This window comes from Carassius carassius, chromosome 5, assembly GCF_963082965.1.
Source record: "Carassius carassius chromosome 5, fCarCar2.1, whole genome shotgun sequence".
In the NCBI taxonomy this organism is placed as follows: domain Eukaryota; kingdom Metazoa; phylum Chordata; class Actinopteri; order Cypriniformes; family Cyprinidae; genus Carassius; species Carassius carassius.
The window spans coordinates 40,212,915-40,218,914 of record NC_081759.1 but is presented as its reverse complement, the minus strand read 5'-3'; positions in this window follow the sequence as shown (position 1 = coordinate 40,218,914).

The following is a 6,000-nucleotide window of genomic DNA, read 5'->3' as shown; positions in this document are numbered from 1 at the left end:
TTTTATCTCTTGCCCATTGCTCTGTATATTTGAGTGCATACATTAAAGGCTGGATTTCTTAAACCTAAAGCTCTGCATCATGCAAAAGCATGCTTCAGGAGTTTAACGGTTTCACCTGCAAAAGCTCTTTAAAATCGTTTTAGTTCAGTATCAAATCAATGCAAATCATAATTTGCTAAAGTAAATTATTTCCAGGTATCCCTTGGAACCTGCTGGTTAGGAATCAATAAGTATGTTTACATGCAGTACAATCTTAATCTGTTTGGCCAAGTATACAATGCAAAATCAAATATTCACTACTTCAAGTATTGAATGCATGTTGTGCTTCACTTATGTTCTTCTGTGTTTTGGAGCAAACAACGACGAGCCAATTGTAGCTTGATTAGCTGGATGAAGTCGTGTTGGCATGATGAAATGGATTGGCACGATTTCTTTGGGACTAAATTGGTTGCATTTTAAAAATTTGAATTATTGTTTCAGTCAGACAGAACACTTTTAAAGTGCATGTGAACATTTACCCATATAGAATTTAATACACAATTCAGAACTAGATCTTTGACCAGATGAAATTTGATCATCCAAACATCTACTGCTTCTGTCTTCAGCTGTTCGTGTTTTTAAATATTGTTGTATTTGTCCTCTATATGGGCTCAAATTACATCACGTAGGTATGCTTTTATAATTACATGTACACTACAAAGTTTTAGCACACAAATGACTTCGTTCGGATTTAGATTAGAATTTTGATTTTTATAATTTTGTATTGTTTTGTACTGTATGTGTGGGGTCCCCTTCATTTGTATTTTTTTTAGTCCTATGTGTCTTTGTTGGTTAATTGTTTTCTTGTTTGTTTGTTTATTTATTTGACAGACACAGTGTACATTAATGAACATTACTGTAAATGCACCAGAATTAGCTAAAAGGCAATTTTTCATCCGTTGTCCACACCTTCTCAGATGCTTGTATTTTAAGATACCTGATGAATAACGATGCTGTTTGTCTACTTTTAGTTTGAGACAGTGTCCATCTGTTCTTTATAAAGGCCTTTTTGGATGTATTTGGATTTTGGATTTTGGATGAGTCATGTACCTGCTCTAAATGATTTTATTTGTATTTTATTTTTTTGGATGTGTTCGTACCATTTCATTCTGTTTGTGCTCACCACTGACCGTGATGCTCTGGTTTTCTAAATGGTTTCTAGTCGGTTGCTTTGTGGTTTCTAGGTCCAAAGAGCTCCCCCCCAAGTCTCTTTTGTATCACCAACACAGCTGAGGTTCTTCCTTCAGATCACTCTTTTTTTTACCATCTCATAAAACCAAATCAGACTTCCTCACAAGAGCTATCATTCATCTCTGTATCACAATCCAAAAGTTAAATACTTGGGGTTAGGAGTTTGTTCAAATCCTTCATAACAGCTAACAGCTGAAGTGTGCCGAGCTCAACTCAAAAACATGCGTCGTCTTTCTGATTACTTTTCTCCCTATATGCATCATCTTCTTGTCTAAGTGCCCATCAGAACTGCTGCTTCGCAGCCCACAACCTCTGAATAAAACATTTCCCTGCAAGCTGGGAGAAGAATAAAAGGCCTTTTTTGGGTCACAGTCCTCATTTTGCGTTTCTAAGAGCCTGAGATTTTTTCCAGGCTCCCAAAAGCTCTCTATTCCTCCCAGCTTTGTTATTAGACTTAAAACATTTCAACTCATGAATTATTAACCGAATGCGATGTTTTTTTTGAATCTCTTCCGGGAGGTCATTCAGCAGAGAGAGAAAAAGCGTCTCCCTTTTTTTTTTTTATTATTATTTTTTTTTAGACTTCATGCCGTCTGGAACAATTGAGATGTCTGTTTCTTGACAGCTTTATGATGGCGATCTAGTTTCCCGAGGGTGTGAGTGAATGAGTGTGTACACAGTGTGTGTTACGACTAAAAGGCAATAAAAAAATGCACGGCGTTATGTTTACCAAGCTGGTGACATGCAGACAAAACAGAAAAAAAATGCTCACGGCTCGTAAACTTGTTCACAATTTTATAATTCCATGTAGAAATGTTTCAACGAGGTAGAGCAAGCACATTTCAGGTGATCAAATGTGACACATTATATAACATAACAGGACAGGACTACAAACAATTCTCTACTTTGCCCACATCCTGTTAAAATAAGTTAATAACAGGAAGTACTTCATGCAGCAAGTGTGTTTCCCCAGGACTGTAAACACTAGCAAGATAGATTTATTGCAAGCAGATATAGCTAACAGATGTAATGTTACGTGGGGGAAAACCAAAGCTCTTAGCAAACAATATGTGGATCTGAATATGTGACTTAGTTCACAGGAAAAGCACTGATGATGCAGAACGCTTACAAAAGCTGACACCTGTTTTCATAGACGTTGCCTCATTCTGTCACAACAGTTCGAGAAACATTTAGCATCACATTTATGAATTCCTAAACACTTTCTGCCTTCAGATCTCAAGGTTTGGCCGCATTGGGCTGGGTTTCCATATTTCTGAGATGTGCATGACACGCTTAAGCTGCCTTCAAACACAGCTCTTCCAGATCTGAACACAGTTACCAGACGGCCACGATTACGTGTCATGTCAAACACAGGCAAGTGATTAAGAGAACCTTTTCTTTGTTTTCACTTGAGATTGAGAGAGCATATTTCATGTGGAGGATTCTTTGGTAAATGACCGTATACTGAGCGAATCGTTACATCCTTACATACTCCCTAAGATAACTCACTTATGCACTGTTTGGAAAACTGTCTTGTATTGAGGGACATGCATCAATTCATGGTAAACACGTGGGCTTAAGTTATTTCACCCAAATGGACCAAGAATTGAGCTCTCTTAAACTGGAATGGATTTGATGGCCACATATTCCTTTCTAGAAAAGAATAAACATAAAGCTTTTGAGAAAATTCTAAAGATCTAAACACACTTAATAATAAAGGTTCTTTATTGGCATTGATGGTTCCACGAAGAAGCTCTATTTCATTGCGCAAAAGCTTCTCACAATGACCACAGGTTTTTGAAACCTGAAAATGGAGAAAAACACGAAAGTCTACAATACTATACTCACTTTTCACGTCTTTCTGCACAGAAACAACCGCTTTAACGACTGGAATGATAAATCGATTCGAAAATTCACAAATAATGTGTCTGATATAAAAAGCTGGGGCAATAACAATATTAGCATTTAGCGATACTATCTGATGGTTATACTATGACTATGATGTTTTTTTTTATATATTGTAAAAAAAAAATCGAGTAAATGGTGCAAAAGTGTTTATGCTGATAATATAATTTCTAATGAAATAAATTATACCTTTATATTATATATTATACTTTTTAAAATGGTTAAAACTATGCTATTTATTTAATCCAAAAACACAATAAAGACTGTAATATTGTGCATTTTTCCTTTTTCAGTTGAGTTATATTTGAAACTGTAATGTATTCCCGTTATTACAGTCTTCATTGTCATATGATCCTTCAGAAATCATTCTAACATGGAAATCTATACATTTTGTATTTTTTTGCTGTTTAGGTTTCTTTGATTAATAAAAAAAACAAAACATACTGATTCCATAATTTTGAACAGTAGCGTGCATGCATACATGTTATGTGTATATGCTCTAATTTATTAAACTAGGAAAAATTCACAGAGTTTAGGACCCCACATGAAACCCATGATAGTTTTTTTTTTCTAAATCACAGACTGTTTGATATCAATGAGGCACCAGCACTAACTAATACATTTCACAGATTTCTTGAGATTAACTTTTGGCAGGCACAAAACTGATCCATCATTGCATTCGCCATCCAAGTTATGCACTACACAGACGACAGTGTTGTTGCATTTCAGCCACAGTCACTTGTTCCTCCTCACAAACTATTCTCTTGATCCGCTGTGGCTGTACGGTGCAGCATCTAAACGCCGGTCATCAGGTTAAAACCCATTTATTTCCAGGCGACTGCACATGGCTAATATAACCCTAAGTACAGCACTTTACCTGATAATGGCGTGTCTTAGGCTGCTGCACATCAATCATGTTTTGTCCTCCTCCATCTTCTGCTCAGTGTTGTTCTATTCAGAGCTATTGAATTGTACGTCCTTGTCGCTGTATAGTATACAGTATAACACTGTCACTGTATGCTGTGTTTTATGATCTGCTGCATGAACACTATGATCCTCTATTATTAGGTTTTTTCACATTTATGATTGACTTGAACATGAGCCCGCACATCTCTTTTCCATTGTTGTTTTTGTTCCTAATTACAGTGTGTTTACATCATTAGTGTGAGTGTAAATAACAGGGAGGTAACTATAGCTAGGTAATGACTCCGGAGACTGATGAACTGTAGTTTTAACACCAAAGTTTTAGATTAAAAGCGCTTGAATCTGCCCAGATGTTTAGCAAGTGATATTCCAAATGCAAGCTGCTTTCCGACTGTAATTTATTCAGAAACATGAGGCAATTAGATATGCATTATTCTGTAGTACGTGTGACTGAACATGGAAGAGCACTTCAATTCTTGGAATGCATTATGTTGAATTCAGTAAATTTCTCTTCACGTCATTTAACTTCCTGTGTGTTGTGGCTAATTAATATTCCAGCTAATGAACTGAAAGCAAGCCAATTGTTTGTTTCTTCGAATTTGCAAACATAACTCTGAAGTAGGGATGGGACGGTATGAAAATTTAATATCACGATTATAGTGACTAAAATTATCACGATTATCAATATTATCACGGTTTTGTTGAAACGAGATGAAAGTGTTCAAAAATAGTTGATGCTCACACTGAAAACATTTCAGCAAGTTTTATATTTAATAATCAACAAACAACTAATAAAACAAGCAACTCTATGCACTTAATTTAAAGAAAGATTAAATTCTGTGGCATTTCCTTCCTTACAATGAAAAGTGTAGAAGCATAGAAAAGCATAGAAAAGTCACTGACTTTCGCCATTCCTTCTCGAAAAAAAACAAAAAAAACATTGTGCGCTTCGCTTGCGTCAGACTGTTGCTGGCTGGACATGATTTAATAGTGAGTTATTAAAACCGCGATAATCAAACACGGTTTTAATGATAATTCATTTTTAAACGATATTACTAACCTTCAGCACATTTTATCACGGTTATCAATAAAACCGGTTATCGTCCCATCCCTACTCTGAAGTCAAATAAATTTGGCTCTGCATCAAAAGCTGTAGTGTGAAAGCATCCTTAAAGGAATAGTGCAACCAAAAATAAACATTTGCTGAAAATTCACTCTCCTTCAAAGCCATCCCAGATGAGTTTCTTTTTATTGGTGAGCAAGAGATGGAATGCTAAACATTGGAAAATTGTTTCTAATTTACAACTAATTTACAAATTTTTTCAATTTTCATTTTTTAGGTGAATTTTTCCTTTGAATCGTTTACAATATGTAATCAATTTAGATTTTTTTAATCACATTAGCAACTGACAGCCTTTGGTTTCTGGAAACTACGCACAAATGCATCTTTATGTATGCCAGGTATAAAAAGGTTGATTGGAATGAGAATTTCTACATAAAATGCCTCGTTTTCTAATTGATTTCATTTCTTAGCTCTCTTCATTTTTGCTTTTTCCATCAACAATCTTGGCAAAAGGTGCAGGGTAAACCCTCCTGGTGCAGGGTTAAAATCTGTGACAGAAAACACTTTGTAAGCTTCTCACAAAGATTTGGCAACATACATATAGAACTGTACATCAAGAACACTTCTCCTCCTGTGTGTAAACAAACACGTTGAGTCGCTCAGTCAATAATTTATCTGGTAAGAGTCATTAACACAAGAATTCAGTCCCCAGTCAATGTTTCTTACCATGAGTTTCATCATTCACGGATGAAGAGACACTTCAAGCTTTTTTCAATTGCCACATCTGGTCAAAAAAGGGTACAAAATTGACAATGCCAGATCACAGCATATGCACAATGGCTCGATAGAGTCAGATGCTCCATCAAAGACAGCCAGCT